Genomic DNA, 16,008 nt, shown 5'->3' with positions numbered 1-16,008 from the left:
GTTCCTCTGCCAGCTTTGTGTGTGCGTGTGTGTGTGTGTGTGTGTGTGTGTGTGTGTGGCACAGTTCCAGCTGATATGGAAATACCACAATGGAAGAGAGTGAGTTACAGAGGAAGAGAAAGGGATCAATAGAGGAAGAAGGTAAAAGGAGAGCTGGAGCAGAGAGTTTCCTGATTACCATTAAACACCTCACACACACACACACACACACACACACACACACACACACGCACACACACACACACACGGGAGGAGGGGTAATCAGTCTAAGATTACCATTTCTATCAATAAAAAGGGGAGAGGGTATTGGAAGTCGAGTGAAACGGCATCCCTGCTGGAGTGAATAACATCACTCTCTGCAAAATAAGGAAGAAAAGAAATATACAGATGTTGGGATTTCAGAAGGAAAAAAATCCCAAATGAAATAAATTAAGAGAGATGATTCATTCACACGTCATGTAGATTCACCCGCTCATTGACAAACCATTTAATTTGCATGTCATTCAGCTAAACAACCATTCACTCTCTCATTCTCACATTATATAAACATTAAACCATTCACCATTTTATTCGCCTTCAGAAATTCCCATCGGGAATTCCAGCGCTCATCGGTCCGAGGTTTTGGATCGGTCCAAAGAATCGATGACCAGTGTCCACGCAAAGCAAGAACTGAACCTAAGCGGTCCGGTGCTTCGCCCCGACGGTCAAAGGAGGTCAAACGCTGAGTTGACAAAAACTCAGAATTCACATGCAGCAGAATTCCACAGCCGCTGCTCACACTGGCTTTGTGCGTGGAGTAAAAACAAATGAATGGATGGATGAATAACTGTGACGTTGAGCTGCGGTCATTTGCGAGGCTTTTCACGGAGTCTTAAAAAGGGCACGTTTAGTTATAAGCCTGAGTTCGCGTGTCACCGCGAATGCAGCCTGCTCTGGAAAATATCATCGAGAAAACACTGGAGTACCAGGACCAGGACCAGCGGCGAACAAAAACACGGACTTACAGCGAAATGAGTTTGTGTTTGGTTGGTTTCGGAGGTGGTTTGCCGTTGTTTGGCGCATTCACAGACATGCAAAAAAAAAAATGACGGTCTAATCACCCTCACAAGTCAGTCTGTAGATGTTGGTTCAGCCGGAGAACGAAGACCCGAACCCTCCCTGCTTTTTCGACCGCAGGGGTCCAAAATTTAAGAAACTGGTACAAGTCCGGGGCCGGACTGGTGGCGATGTTTATTGAAAACATAATAAAATGACCTTGACGCACATGTTGAAACCGGAACTACCAAACGACTTGGAACTACCTATTAGCTGGTGTCTATCAAACAATATGAATCATCAAATAAAAGATACTAAAAGATAAAACAAATAGAATCTGTTCAATTTATTTGTCACGGCTCTATCTGCAACTACCCCAGAGAAAATCCAAATGAAAACATTTTCCTAAGGGCAAACAACACCCATGAAAGAACTCCCTTCAAAGAAAAGCCAATGTCCTGTCGTGGCAAGAGAAAAAATATGAAACTGCAAGACAAACTGGAGACGCATTTAAGCTCGGTTTGCTGTTCTGTGATGCTCACTATTCACAGCTAGTCACTAGTCCTTAATTTAGCTGCACAGAGGACATACAAGTCTGCTCACAATTCTCAGCTAGTCACTAGTCCTTTATTTTAGCTGCACAGAGGACATTCAAGTCTGCTCACTAGTCTCAGCTAGTCACTAGTCCTTTATTTTAGCTGCACAGAGGACATACAAGTCTGCTCACTGGTCTCAACTAGTCACTACTCTTTCATATTAGCCACACAGAGGACATACAAGTCCGCTCACTAATCTCAACTTTTCACTCGTCTTTTATTTTCGCCACACAGAAGACATACGAGTCTGCTCACTAGTCTCAACTGGTCACTAGTCTTTCATTTTAGCCATACAGAGAACATACAAGTCTGCTCAGTGGTCTCAACTAGTCACTCATCTTTTATTTTAGCCATACAGAGGACATACAAGTCTGCTCACTAGTCTCAACTAGTCACTAGTCTTTCATTTTAGCTGCACAGAGGACATACAAGTCCGCTCACTAGTCTCAACTTTTCACTCGTCTTTTATTTTCGCCACACAGAGGACATACAAGTCCACTCACTAGTCTCAACTTTTCACTCATCCTTTATTTTAGCCACACAGAAGACATACAAGTCTGCTCACTGGTCTCAGCTAGTCACTATTATTTTAGCCATACAGAGGACATACAAGTCTGCTCACTTCTCTCAACTAGTAACTCCTCTTTCATTTTAGCCACACAGAGGACATACAAGTCTGCTCACTTCTCTCAACTAGTCACTGGTCTTTCATTTTAGCTGCACAGAGGACATACAAGTCTGCTCACTAGTCTCAACTTTTCACTCGTCCTTTATTTTAGCCGCACAAAAGACATACAAGTCTGCTCACTTCTCTCAACTAGTCACTAGTCTTTCATTTTAGCTGCACAGAGGACATACAAGTCTGCTCACTAGTCTCAGCTAGTCACTAGTCTTTCAGTTTAGCTGCACAGATGACATACAAGTCTGCTCACTTGTCTCAGCTCATCACAAGCGAGGAGTTCCAGAAGGCAGCTGTTCCGTAAGGCACTGGCAGTGTATTGTTGGACTCGTGTTTTTATGGTGGTGCGTGCAAAATACCAGCAGGACAACTTTAATAATGATTAGACATTATCATGCAGACCGAAGATAATTGATTCATAGGCCAGATGTGGCCCGCGGGCCTCGAGTTTGACACATGTGCTCTCCTGGAACCGAGTGGAAACAATTACAGAGGTTTTAAAAAAGTAAAAAAGCTGCATCGCAGAAGCGGTCCAAAAAACGGGCAGGCATGCAAGCTGCAAGGGGGGAGGGGGGCTCTCGCCGCCATCCGAGCGACTACAACGTATTTAAGAGTCCCCGGGCGGGCGGCGAGATCTCCGATTCTCCGCTATCAACAGACTAATTGCCCCGAGATCGTTTTTATGGCCTGAAAAGGTGAAAACACCCTAAGACTTTGAGAGAGTCTGCACCAAAGTTCCGTTTGGGTTGGCTCGCCGCGTACATACCTTCGCCTTTACAACGGGTGGCTGGGTTTTTCCAGCCACCGTTTTCTCGTGAAGTTCAAGACAAACAGAGAGATTAAGTAAAGACGTAGAACCTGAACCCGTGGCACGGGAACATGGCCAGCAGGAAGGCTTCGCCGCGCCTCTTTTATTGAACGCCTAATGTACACGTTATGTTGCTCCGGGGCAGAAAACATACCTCCAGTGAGGAACGCTTAGAAGGAACACGAGTTGACAATGGAGAAGCAATTTCATGCTTGCATGCCAGACAAAAATGCATTTGCCACATACGGACCCGCAATCTCGGACTGGAAATCAGATGTTTGCTTGCTTGCCTTATCACAGTTGCACTCAGTCACACACACACATTGTGGCTAAGCTGCTCCTCTACCACCCACCAAACCGACCTTCACCTGTCACACAGGTTTTCATATTTACTGCCACGGGAGCCCATCTGCCCAACACCCATCACCGGCTGTCAATCAGCCGTTACCCATCCCTTCTGCCAATCCATCAACAGGTACCAAAGCTACACACCGCGAAACCCCGAGCCGACGTCAGCGCGTCCGTCCGTCCGGGCGAATGTCAACAACGTAGGTTTGATCGGGGGGGTCGCGCCGACCCTGAGCAAAACAAGAATCCCAAACGCCGCTGCAAAGTGTGGAATTAGACGGCACGCATAGCAGCAATCTGCATTAAGGGAGGGGGAAAAACACTTAACATTAATAGCCCTTTGGAGTGCATGAGCCAGAGCTTGATGGTGCATGAAGGTACAGTTACCAAATATTGGTAAGCAAGTCAACAAACAGAATTGTTTTTGTTTGCACACACTGCTTCATGCATTCTGCTTCACAACTCGCTGGGTTGTTTTTCCCCCATGAGAAAGGACGGGCGACGAGTGATTAAGGAACCCAACTTTGAGGAGCAACATCTAACAACGCCGCCCTGTGTCGAACGGAAGGCAAAGGGGTGAGAATCAGGAAACAGAAAGTGTCCAATATTCAAACATCCCAAGAGTCGCAGAGATGTGCAGGACAGCAGATCCGTGAAGATCCAGGCTTCTTGTCGTTGGGTTCTCTTGTGAGAAAAGCGGGACAGATGCTTCTGGTTGTGTGGAAATACAAAGAGTCCAAGCACGTGTACGTGCACGTGTGCACAGGTAGTCGCCCCTGAATGGCGGCGCCGGAGGGTCAATGGATTCAGCCCCCTGCATTTCAATGACAAGTCCACATCCCACAATGATTTATCTAAATGCAAATCAATTGCTTTCGCTCAGCCGCGCACGTATAATTTACCGCGCATGACCCAAAACACGGCGGCGCGCGGGGAGAGCTAGTCGCTCGGCCCTCGGGCTCAGCCTCCCCTTTTCATCGGCGCCCTCTGGAACGCGCTCATTTCCGCCAAATTCACTTTTAATTGAGTGCTAATTTAGCTGAGCCGACTTCGCACTGGAAGGAGATTGTGGAGATGCCGAGGGTTGGGGAGAGAGCTGGGTGGCAGAAAATTCAAGGACGGAGGAACGACAAGAGGAATCTGGACCGGCGGGTGACCAAAAAAAAAAAAAAAAAAAGTAAAAATCTGCCGTTCATGTCATCCTGTCCCCCGGTGAAGATATACGTTTGTGTTGTGGTTGGAAAAAAAAAAAAGTGCTCCGTTGCACAACGTGCTCCGGGTGGGGCTCCAAGGAGCAGCGGTGGGTGCGAAAGGTGAGACGTTACATTTTCAGAAAGTGTTATAAAACCATTGGGCCGAGTCCAAACCCCCCCCCCCCGTCCACAGAAGGAGGCCTCGCAGACTCGGGCTGTAGAAACCGTGGCGCGTCGAGAACGTCGCCGCATGGAGCCGGCCGTTCCGGAAGACTGCAACGCTATAAATGCCGCTGAAAAGGCGAGGCTTTGTCTGCGTCTGCCGTTGCTGGGGAGATGAAGAAAATAGCCCCTTTCACACACTATGAACTTTCTGGAGTTACTAGAACCTTTTCAGGAACAAGGTCGTCTCAACATGCGGTCGGAGAGTGGAGTAACCAAAGACCGTAGTCCTCTAGTTTCTTGGATTATCTTTTGACAGCTCCATAGGAACTCATGTGACGCAGGTGCTTGGTGGAACTCAGAAGACTTCTTACACAAAACATCCTTCATGGTCCCTGATCTGGACACATGTTTTCTTGCAACAAAAGGAAAAAAAAGAAGCAGGGTGAAATGGAGCCACGAAGAGGTCCAAGCTCTTCTGGCCTGAGACCCCTTTAGGGTATCCAGGGCTCTGCATGTGGGCCAGAAAAAGTGTCGAGTTAGCCGATAGCTAACAAGGTTCTTCGCAAAGCATACCAGTCATGGGAGAGGATAAAACCATCTGAGAGTCCACCACTGTGTTTTGTCCTTGTCGTCTTCCTCCTCTTTTTCTTCTTCCCTAGTTTGTTTTTGAGTATGGCCCTTCAGGTGCCTGCCAAACTCGGAAGGGGGCGACTTCCCGTAACAAGATTTGAGTCGGACGCTTCCTGGAACTTTCCTCCCCCTGAGAAGCTCATATCTCAATAAGAGTACAAGTCTTGGGTCTGCCTTTGACCGGGATCTCAGACCTTCTGAAGGTCAGCGGACCCAATGAATTGTGCGCTTCAATGGACGTGACTAAAAAGTACACTGAGGGCCTCACGTTACGTTTAGGGGCATAAACTGAAAACTACGCAAAGAGCTGTTCAAGTCTTTAACCTTTGCTTTCCCATCCAGTAACAAAGCAGACCCAATCATTATGCTCGGTGTGTGTGTATGTGTGTGTGTGTGTTTGTGTGTGTGTGTGGAGACCCTTCGACCCGTGATGTAAAGCAGTGATCTATGCATCCAAAGGTTACCTGGGGTCTCGGCAAAGGAGAAACAACATCTTTGATGGTTTTCCCACTTCTTCACAGCCGTTAATTAGTCCGGCTAAGTGCACCATCAATCGATTGCCTGTCTCTACGCCACATCTCATATCGCCATCGCACTCGGCGGCCACGCCAGGCTCGGACACCGTGTTCAGGAAGTCACGCTCTTTAGCCCGCCATGTAACGGACGAGCTGAGGAACGGGTGGGAGATACGGACCGCGTTAAAAAGTTCAAAATTCTGACGGTCAAAAGAAACGTAGACGAGACACGTAAACGTAAGCATAAATTCCATCAAGAGAGAGGCTCTGTCTTGCATTAAAACGTACATCCCGGTTCTCAGGACGCGGCGTTGGCCTCCATTCATCCCCTAACGACTTCACCGAAACCCAACAGTGACCGATACACAACCGACTATTAGCATTAGCATTAGCCACGGAAGCCAGCCGAGTTCTCCCGGCAGCGCAGAGCTGCTGTCGCTGTCCTGTAAATAAAATGAATTACTTCTGTTCTTCCACAACGGCTGCAAATCTAGTTATTTTCTCCAATCATAAATCAGAATCTCAACGAACTGAGAATTTTACAGCATTCTGATTCCAAACATGTCCATCTGAAATACATATATTCCAATGTTCCTTCTGAATTACATCCCGGTAATCCCCGCAGGAAGCCAACCAGCGCTTTTTCTAATACATCAGCGGTCTGGAGGTTGGGAACGTCACCGAGCCGAACAAATTCGGGGCGGGAGGAATCCTCCATTCACTTCTTTTTGCAAGTTAATCAGCAGAGTGAGGGAGCGGCGAAGGTAAAACTCGAGCCTCGCCGGCGCCGCGCGTATAATCGGGAAGCATCCCGTACATTGCCGACCAGAAGCGAGGCACGTGCGGGCAGCGGCGAAGAGAAACCGAGCGAGAAGGAAAGATGAACGGGAGCCCGCCTTCCATCCGGTTAATGAATTATTGAGGAGAACTTGCTTTTAACCGTGCCGGACACCACCGGAGGCAAACATCGGACGGCGCGCTTTGTGCAGAACTGGAAATCCAACCGGGGAAGATGACTTGGAACGCCGTCCGATGTTTGGGCCGACATTTGTGGACGAAGGTGAATGGAAACCAAGACAGAGAGTGAGTTAGATGAGAGGGATGGAGAAGACCTGGGTGGAAGGATGCCGAGGTACGAGGTGGTCTAGAGCAGAGGTCCCCCAACCCCCGGGCCGCGGGCCGGTACCGGTCCGTAGACCATTTGGTATCGGGCTGCACAAGAAATAACCAATTATTTCCGTTGGATTATAATTTTTTTATTTTCAAAAACGACCGGAATCTCTCGCTTACATCTCGGTCACTTGAGCGCCAAAAATTATAAAATTAAATTATTAAATTTATGTTATATTATTATATTATTATAGTCGCAATGTAAACAATCTATGTGTACAGCATCCCCCCCTCCCCGGGTCCACAGTAAACTTGTCAAATGTTGACCGATTAAAGGGTCTGGGACCGCTGGACTAGAGGACCACCTCAGAGGAGAAGGTTAGATGGAACGGGTGAGGTGGCTGTGGAGAAGAAGGGAAGAAGATGGATCACATTTCCAAAAGAGAGGAACCGCCTTGCATGGAGAACAAACTCCAGATTCTTCGCTCCACAGCAAAGCAGCTTTAAATTTTTATTTTATCACCTCAGGGTTTTCTTTTCTTTTCTTACCTGATTGATATCAGCGATATCAAATAATTTTCTATTTAACTTCCAAGTTTATTCTATTTCATTAATTTGAGAAAAAAAAAAAAAAGTGTCATTTTCACCTTGTATAAACACGGCGAAGCGTTTATAAAACAACAAGTAGAGAAAAGATTCGCGGCGAAGGCGGCTCCGTCGGCGCCCGTCTCTTTCGAGAAGTAGCATTCGAGGCCGAGAGGAGAAGGGAAAACAAAATCCGTAAAATAAAATACAAAAAGATGGTTTCCGGGAAAAGGGGGCGGCCATGACACCCAAAACAGCCGGCGAAACCACCGTAACTGGGATTCCCTCGTACGTCCGGTCTGACCTCGTTGACCCCGGCGGCTTGTTAGCCCCGCCCCCTCATGACGGCGGCGTCCTCTGTCACGCCTTCATTAAGCCCATCGACCCGCCGTGCTTATTAAACACATTCATTACCCCGAGTATCGAACCGCTCCCGCCGTCACCGGCCCTGAGTCTCACACACAAACACACACAAACACACACAAGCACGGTGTCGGTAAACATCCATGTGAAGGCTCCGCCTCTTATCAATCATCACTAATGAAGTCGCTGATAAGAGCAGGTGACGGGGTGACGCCCGAGAATCCCAAACATCTGCGACGCTCCCTGTTCCGGCGACCCTCAAGGACGGAGGGAGGGCGCATGACATCATCCCCGGCCGCTTCGACGCGAAAGGGAAAGCCGTCATCGGAGGGAAGGAGAGGGAGAAACAGAAGGTGGGGAGAAAGAAAGAGCAAAGAGATTAAGAGGAGTAAAGGCGTGAGCGAGGTGTTGGAAAGGGCCATGAATCACGGTGACGTCCCTGGCTGGGTGTCAGGAGCCGCCGCCGCCGCCGCCGCCGCCGCCGCCGAGAAGAAGAAGAGGAGGAAGAGGCCGCGCTGCAGTGCAAGCTTTCAAAAATTCAAAAATAAAATTAAAAGCTGAAACCTCGCAAACGGGCTCCGGAGGCCGCGGAGGTTTGACGCTCGGCTGGAGGGAAAAGGGTGGCGAGAATAAATAAAATACACTGCTGAAAAAAATAAAGGGAACACTTAAAAAACACATCCTAGATCTAAATGAATGAAATATTCTTATGAAATACTTTGCTCTTTACACAGTTGAATGTGCTGACAACAAAATCACACAAAAATAATCAATGGAAATCAATTGTATCAACCCATGGAGGTCTGGATTAGGAATCACACTCCAAATTAAAGTGTAAAAACAAACTCCAGGCTGATCCAACTTTGATGTAATGTCCTTAAAACAAGTCAAAATGAATCTGCGTTGCTTCCTGAGTGGACACTATGATTTCACACAAGTGTGATTGACTTGGAGTTACATTGTGTTGTTCAAGTGTTCCCTTTATTTTTTTGAGCAGTATACATCTTCAAGGGGTTTGGCCTCGGCCGGCGGAGGAGGCAAACAAAGAGGGGATAGAAAACTGGAAGTGACATTAACATTCCTCGCCGCCCTTTCTGGGGGGGGGGGGGGGGGGATTCTGCCAGCCGCCCGATAACATCACGGAGATGGAGCTCCTGCGGAGATGCTGAGGATTCATTCGAGGCGCAGTGAAAAAGAAGAAGGAAAAGTGAAGAACTATCGGCCCGATGTGGAACCCGGACTCGCGGAACGTCCCGAAGTCTCTCGGCGAAATAAACCAACAACGCGTTCCGTGCAAATATTCTTTTTTTTTTTTAAAGGCGGAGCGGGATGTTTTTTTACGAGCGGTCCGAGAGAAAGCCGCTTCGGCGGCCGTCGGGCCTCGGGTTTGGGGCGGCTCTTAGCCGGTCCTACTGCACCCTCTGCAGGGCAGAGAGCCCAAAGCCACCCAAAGACACCCTCATCATCCTGGATGACAAGCGGAGGAGCGTTGTTTTTTCGTTGTTTTTCACCTCCGGTAAAATCGTGAGGGTCTGGTTTCTGTAAATGTTCATCAAAGAGGCACTTTGATAATGATAATAATAAAGAGGGGCTGAATATCAGGACGGGAAAACGGGGAATAAAAGGATCACGACAAGCAGACGCTTATATTCGGTGTTCTTCTCACACGTGTTGGATCCACAATCTGGCGGCTTCTTTAAAAAGTGGGGAAAAACCAGCAGCGGCCGGTATTTTCACCCTGATTTTGTCCATTTATTTGCATTTATTCACACCGGTCACATTGTTAGAGAACGACCAAAACTAGCCTTTAGCTTTAGCCGGATCTGATAAATCCCTTTTATCGATCACCGCCTTTTACAAACACTATACTTTGTTTACCATGTTCCTAATCAACTAAATAAAATGCCACGAAAAAACCAAGCCAGGATTGTTTTACCTTTGCTAGAATTATGCACTAATTTTCATATTGAGAAAAGAAGAACACTTGGAATACAGGAAGAGACAAGAATACCGGAAAGCCGGAAAACAATTTGTCGGCTGATCCGGCGAAGCTTCACCTGGGTGTTAAAAAGCGTCGCTTGACAATTAGCGCTCGAGTAACGGCTGAAAAAGAAGGGCCGGTAATAAATAAGTACGAGCCGACGGTGGCCGACCCCGAGCCTCCTTTTGACGGGCAAGTTAATAATAAGAATATATATTTATGGAGCGCTTTCCATCAAAGTGCCGTAGGATTGAGAGGATGAGAGCAGAACCGGATTGAATGACGTTCAATTTGGTCAATTTAGCGCCATTTAAGCTCGCAGGTGGAGAAAAACGCCCTCTCGTTCACAGATCTGGACGGCGTGAACCTCCTGCACGTGGAAGGAACCCTGAGGAACCCACCGGCGCCGAGGAAACGTCCAACGTTACATTTTGGCGGTTTGTTTCCGCAACTGGGATGCTTTTCACGCGGCGTTCCCTCGGCCCGTTCGAGGGAAGGTCGCTGATGCTGATGCTGGAACATCTAAACTGAACCACCTCCTCCAAAAAGTCCTCCCTCTCCTTCTCCGCCGTCGAAAAAAAGAAAAAAAAAAGGTTTCGGTCTCGGGCAGAGCGGCGGGAACATTATCGACGGCGTCCACGTCTGAGCGCAGGCAGCTGTCCTGGTTAAAGTCAGCGCTCGTTAATGCATCTCATTACTCTTCAGGCAAAGGCCGATCAGCTGAAGGCCTCACACACACACACACACACACACACACACACACACACACGCACGCACAGCTATTTGGGGGCGTGGATCGATGCAGGGCACTCGAGGGAGGACATCGAAGAATGCGCTCTCGGCTTTTTAAAAACAGACGCCCGGAACGTGAAGTTTAGCGACAGGGAAGAGAAAAGAAAAAAAGAAAAAAAAGTTTGTTGTCTAGTTGAGTTAAAGGTTAAATCTAGGGAAAAATAATCGGTGAATCTGCTGATCGGAGGGGAGGATCGGGGAGCGGGAAAAAAGAAAAAACAGCTGGTCCGGGAGCAGATCCCGGTGGAGATCGAGCTTCTTCATCATCTCATCATCCACACCGGAGCCGATCCCAGCCGTGATTGGCCGAGAGGCGGTTTCACCCTGGACCAATCGCAGGGCCGCAAATAGAAACGCACCCATTCACACATGTAGGATTTCCACGAACCTCCAGCGTGTGTTTGGACCGCGGGAGGAACCCGGTGGAACCTTCACGCAGATACCAGGAGAACATGGAGGCTCCACACAGGAGGACCTCCAATGGGAAGACCTTCTGGCTGCACCACCATGCAGCTATTATCGGTTTAGAAAACAAAATATATCATACAACCTCTAACATTTGGCTTCCGGGGAGTCCGGTGTGTGTGTTAGTGTGTGTGTGTGTGTGTGTGTGTGTGTGTGTGTGTGCATGGGGGTCATGACAAGAGCACAGACAATGCCCTGTTTGTGTGTGCGGCTGCTCTATTTATCTGTAATTACACCCGAATACGTGAACTCGGTTTCCAGAGGAGATTCCAGAGCAGCTGGCAGCCATTCAAAGTCATCTGCTCCCATGTGCTGCTCGCTTCCAGTATTTTTAAACACACACCCCCATGTATGTGTATATATGTGTGTGTGTGTGTGTGTGTGTGATGGTCTATGTCAGGACGGCTTCACCTTAATAAGCGACAGCTATCATTATCGCTTCCTTTTGTCCGCGCCCGCCGTAATCCGGCTAATTAAATCTGCAAACGTCAATATACTATTTGATCTGCGTTTACGGCTGATTGGGCCGGCGGGGCCTCGCCGGCGTTCCGCCGCCGTCCTGACAGGCGACACGGACAGCTCGTCGGATCGGAGAAGACCTCCTCCTCCTCCTCCTCCTCCTTCCCCTGCAAACCCGCGGCCAAGGAACACCATTCACTCTGACAGATTGTCTTTTCCCCGTGCTTCACGCTCTTCCACTTCCACTATTTCTCCCTTTCACACACACACACACACACACACACACGTACAAAAACACACATTCCCGCCATCCCAGAAAGCGGCGCAGGAAGAGGCAGCAAAAAAAAAAAAAAAAAAAAAAAGCACAGGGAGAGAAGCTTTGATTGAAAATGTAAAGTAGTAATTACACCCCAAATTGGGGCCATGCGGTAATCTATGTTAGGTCATCTCCAATTCCACTTATATTTCCACATTTTGGACTAATTAAAATTGTAAATAGTACACGCGCATGTGTGTGTGTGTGTGTGTGTGTGTGCACGCGCTTTGGTTTTTAACAAGACAGCGAGGCAGAGGGAGCGGTAAAGTGGTAAAGTGTTTCCCCCAGGAAAACAAAAACAACCAAAACAAAAAAACGTTACTTGCTTTTAACAGACGTTTAATTGAAAGGAGCGTCGCGGTGAAGGTGAAGGAGGTCGGAGGAGATCCCGGGCTGAAGGTCCGACGTTTGTTACCAGAAGCTTCCGGACCTGCGAATCCCTCTCCTCCCTGAGGTAAACCCGAGTCAGGCGAGGAGGGGGGAAAAAAAAAAAAAAAAAAAGGGGGAAATTTGCTATTCACCCAGCCTTTTCCCCTCGGAGGAGCAGGAGGACGGCATACGAATGGGGCTGGGGAGGGAAAAGGAAAAATAAAAATAAAAAAAATAAAACCTCTGAGGATGAAAACAACCCCTGAAAGGCAACTGGTGCAATATGAGCGACGGTGGCATGAATAGTGGATGAACGCGGGAGGAGGCGTGCAGGGCGGGACGCCCCGAGGAGCGCCGGTCGCCCGGCCCGGGGTTATCCGTAGCCTCGGGCTGATTTAGCCGCGGGCTAAGGTGCTACAAAAAGAGCACGTGTCAATTTGTCAACCCTTAAAAACCGAAAAAAATAAAAAAAAGAAATAAATAAATTTGTGGGGAAGCCACGACAGAAGCGGCGTGCCCTTCGATGAGAGTAAACCTTCCCACCCGCCAAGGCCGCGGACCAGCTCGCCGCCTCTGCTTACGCAAATCAGCAGCTGGAACAATGGTGAGCATGGAGGCCTTTTTTCCAAAAGCATTAGAAACCAGAATGATGGGGAGTTTAATTGGAATTAATGAAGGGGGAGGGAGGGAGCTGGAGCTGATTCAAATGTCAGGAGTCTTCACCTTCTGCTGGACATCAAGCCACTGGTTTCAGGGTAATTGAGGAACTCTTGGCAGAACCTCCCGAGCAGAGGTTTTGTTCCAGCCCTCAAAGGGGAAGGACGTCTCCCTTCCAAAGGACACCAGGCAGGACCTCCTTCTGTCTGTCCGGTTTGAATTTGGTTCCAGGAAGACCCCCCCCCCCCCCACAAAAGGGGAACATTTGGGTTTTACATTCCTACAAGCAGTAAGGGACCAGAGGTGGCGAGACATGTATGCTTAAGCTCGACACTCGAAAACCAACCACCGAAGGATAAGAAGAAGAGCAACACGACAAGGACAAACGTGTAGGTGGAAGTTGCCACAACACTCATGGATTAATAACCATGAACTATCAGGTGGTTTAAGTGTTTTTAGCCTCTAGCCCTTAGCTAACTCCTCTGTGAGCCCTGGAAATCCCTCTGAGGCATCATTTCTCCCTACTTCTGTCCATTTCCTCCCAAGAAAACACCTGACCGGTGACCGCAGCAGCTGTTTTGCGCAAAAAGTACCTGCAAACAGGCTTAAGAGCTCCACCGATCACAGAGGACCTGGAGTTCCTATGAAACCGTGAAGAGGCCCTGCTAGCTCGCCGTCTGAAAGCACAGAGAAATGGCCTCCTTCTTGAAAAAAGTTCTGGGAATTGCAAAAAGTTCCTCCAGAGAGGAAGCGACTTCGGTGACTAATGAGCACAGCGTTTCCACAGATTCTGACTTTCTGGAGGCTTCGGCGTGGAGAAGCGCTCGCTCTCCTCTCCAAAACACAAAAAAAAAAAAACTATTAAACTGCCAACAGCGCCATATGGACTCTAACAGGAAGAGAGAGCTTCCAGAGAAGAACCAGAAACCACAGCCACAACAAGACGTGGAGAGAATGGGAAAGAACGGGGGGAAAAAATTGGATGTGGTGTGAGCACATGACAAAGAAAATGAGAGCGAGCGAGAGGAAGACCACCCAGAAGGAGGGAAGGATTCGAGAGTATCTCGGGGCTTCACAAAGGAAAAGAAACAGTACGGACGCAGGAGGTTTGTGGAACACACACATCCGAGGAGCGCATTTGGCAAACGGAGCTGGAGGTCACGTCACTTCCCCGGGAGAGGAGGGAAGGGAAAATGAAAAAATACAGTTTGGGTGAAAAGCGGAGCAAGAGCACTTCATTCTGGAGTCGCGACCGACATTCGGGAATTCATTCGATCTCCAGAACGGGTTCAGCATTTAGAGACAAACTATTCACCCTCTCATTTGCCAATCAGCCATTCATTCATTCATTCATTCACACCTCATGTAAAGACATGAGCATCCACAGGCTTCTTATAAAAATAAAAATAAACACGAGTCCTTCACATAGTGCATCATTCTATAAAAGGTGCAGTTGGTGTGAAGAGCGATATAAATATAACTGAGGTTTCGTCTTGTATTTGCACGGGATTTGAGACGTCGTCACGTTCACCCTCTCATTCAAATGGAACACGGACATCCGACCGTTTACGTCGAATGGAGACAAACTGACTGATGAAAGGTTTAAAAAAGGCCTCCGATGCAAAGGATTTATTCCAGCGTAACGTTTCCAGCCGCGTCGGCTCTTCTTCAAATGCTTAAAGAATTTACAGCGGCGCCGTTTTTAAAGGGTCGAACACGTGATGCCCGACACCTGCTGAACAATTGTTCCTGCGTTTAATTAATATCAAGCTGAAATAAATTACCTTTGCATTGAAGCTCTCTTTGCTTCTGGACTTTTTTTTAACCTTTTTTCAGTCTTTTTTCCGCTCATCCCGATCTGGGCGGCAGATGTGCCGGTTTCACCTTCTCATTCAAATGCAATGTAGACGTGCAACCATTCACCCTCTCATTCACACATGTGGAGAATGTAGGGTCTCCATGAAGGTCCTGCATGTGTTTGGACCCTGGGAGGAACATGGAGATCCCACACTTGGACCTCCTCGCCGCGAGGCCGGCCACGTCACCTCAAACGCCTCAATGGTATTAAATTTATTCTAACAAAAACACAAAAGTTATGGAACTGCCCAGAATTTGTGGTCCCACTTTGTCTCACCGCCTGTCAACTTAATGCCACCTGGCCGCGGCGTGCAGACATAACAAGCGTCCTGCAGGAGGACGACGCTCCCCGCTCTCCACACCTGGACCACGAGAAGGTTGGACGCGACAATCTCACATCTGAGAAATGACAGGAAGCGATACGGGCGCGCCCAGAAATCTTATCGGGCGACCATTCATCTCTCGCCCGGTGGTAATTGCTAATATCACGTATAATTGGGCTGATTAATGGGCCTTTAACAAACCGGGCCGCTGTTGACAAATACAAGTGGACTTATTCATCAGGATCATTATTACATTTCGACAGGGAGGAGAAATTAAAAAAGAGAGAGAGACCTATACTTCTGCAGGAGCGCATGATGAATATTCATATTCTTTCCGATAGAGAGACAAAGAGAAAAAAAAAAAGGATGAAATGGGGAGTTTATTCGGGGGTGATTTAGCACCAGAAACCCGCAACCTTGCGTTCCCGCCGTGCGAGCGGGACAAAGGGCCCGTCTGCGAACGCGGGGAAACAGCGACATCTAGTGGCGAATCGGGTGAACTGCACCCTTCTCTTCTCGCATTGACCTTCCCGTGCTGGGGTCAAAAAAAACGGGAAAAAGGCGCCTTTCTTGTGAAGATGATACAAGAATGTCAAGTCGCACATTATTTATCTTTATTTCGCTTCATTTGAGGTGCATTGAAATTCCAAAACTAGATGTTCTGGAAGCAGGGCCGCCCAATACATGGATAGCGATCTACCGGTTGATCGCATGGTATTGAAAAATAATAGACCTCAACCTATCATCCGTCCTCGCTATGAA

The 16,008-nt window shown here is 48.1% G+C and overlaps 1 protein-coding gene across 2 annotated transcripts in view; it reads right to left on the bottom strand.

Annotated features, from left to right (window-relative positions):
• Window positions 1-16,008, bottom strand: part of fbxl17 (F-box and leucine-rich repeat protein 17) — a 291,415-nt gene that overhangs the window by 269,379 nt on the left and 6,028 nt on the right. The gene's annotated exons all lie outside the window — the stretch shown is intronic.

This window comes from Fistularia commersonii, chromosome 26 (genome assembly GCF_037954325.1).
Source record: "Fistularia commersonii isolate RoL2024-O1a breed Wild chromosome 26, RoL_Fcom_v1.0, whole genome shotgun sequence".
Lineage (NCBI taxonomy): Eukaryota > Metazoa > Chordata > Actinopteri > Syngnathiformes > Fistulariidae > Fistularia > Fistularia commersonii.
The sequence above is the reverse complement of the archived record's forward strand: the minus strand, read 5'-3'. Positions and strand labels throughout refer to the sequence as shown.